The following is a 1,773-nucleotide window of genomic DNA, read 5'->3' on the forward strand; positions in this document are numbered from 1 at the left end:
TACCCAGAGAACCTAGAGTAGTCCCCTGAAGTTCATGTAATTAGTTGACTTGCTTCTCCCCTTCTTTATACCAGTTTAACTTCATTGACTCCAGAGGAGTTACCCATGATTTTACACCTGCACGAGAGGGGAAACAGGTCCTGTGACTTTTTCAATCAGAGTAAAATCTGCTCAATGCACTTTAATGTAAGAAAAACTATGTGTTTTGCAATGGAACTGAATTGGCTTCCTATCAGGTTTGTCATCTGATATGGTGGTTCTCACTAACCTCTTTAAAATTTTTTAGCAAAGAATCATTTCTAAGACATTTCTGGCCATCTGTGAGGATCATAGTGGGAGGCTGACATTAATATTATTTGAAGAGACAACTCATTGCTACCTTCTGGGAATAGCCCTTCTCTGACCACCTGGCTTCTGTATGCTATGCAGAAGTGTAAAGTTCTTTAACCTGGGAGGGAAAAAGAAACACTTCAGTTTTGTGAGCATCTTTAAGAAACTCTGAGCAAGTGAGGTGAAATCCACTTAGAGCAGTGGAGGTGGGGAAAAAATTTTTTGAAGAAGAGCAGCCTTCTACTCAAAGCTGGGGTGGGGGGGGAAGCAAGGGACTAGCAGATGTCATGGTGACATGTATAGTCTACAGAGATACACGGATAGATGGATGGATGAATGGATGGATGTGTACGCTAATGGGTCCCAGGTAGATGATACAGGTTTCTTTTTAAACCAAGCATTCAAAATGACAAGCTATGCTTTTACTCCTGAGTTGAATTTAGAGAAAGTTTTGGAAGTTACATCGGACTGGAAGGGGCTGCTTGGGACCCTGAATCTGATCCTTTGTATTTCAGGCAATCATATAGGAGATGATATATCCAAAGGGGTACACAAGAACATCTATTTGGCCTGTCTCCCACACATACCGCTAGCCACAAAACACCCCCTGGGCACATCTACACATGTGCTTTACTGCGTAGTAGGCTAATTTACTGTGCAGTAAAACATCACCTTCTACATTTGCATGGCAATTAGATCGGTGTAGACTAATTTCCTGAGCTGTCAGGTAGCCCTGTCAGAAACAAGTACTATCCAACAGCGCAGTAAATTACCATGCTTAAATGCACATGTAGATGGTGATGGGGCAGGCTGGGGGACAAGGGTGCTTCAGCACAGGGCTAGTCAACACAGATTAGTGGGGGAGGCACTGAGGGCCCAGAAGGTAGAGGAGATGGGAGTCCATGAGGGATGGTCATACCTTAAGGGAGCGATCCTCCAGGCCCAAAGGGTAACAGTCCTTGAGAGAAGCAAGGGGGGTAAGAGTGCTCAGAAACCCCCATGGCTCAGCAAGGGCATTCAGCAATGCCTGAGGACTAAAAGGGGGGCGTACAACCAGTGGAAGGGAGGAGCTATCACCGAGGAGGAGTACTCCTCCTCGGCCCAGGAGTGTAAGAGGGCTATTAGGAAGGCCAAGGCAGAGATGGAACTCAGGCTAGTGTCCAGGATTAAGGACAACAAAAAGTCCTTTTTCAAGTACACTGGGAGCAAGAAGAGGACACCAGGCAATGTAGGTCCCCTGCAAGGCTCAAATGGTAACCTTGTGGCTACACCAGATGAGAAAGCCGATATTATTTTTAACAGTTTCTTTGCCTCTGTTTTCTTGAACAGGGATCGGGATATCCCACCTACCAAAGGTAGGGACAGTCTCGGGGATAGCTCTGACAGGCCTTGGGTCAGCGCAGATGTAGTTAGGGATCTTCTGGAAGGGCTAGACATTTTTAA

Source organism: Crocodylus porosus, unplaced genomic scaffold (genome assembly GCF_001723895.1).
Source record: "Crocodylus porosus isolate Cpor-Errol unplaced genomic scaffold, CroPor_comp1, whole genome shotgun sequence".
NCBI lineage: Eukaryota > Metazoa > Chordata > Crocodylia > Crocodylidae > Crocodylus > Crocodylus porosus.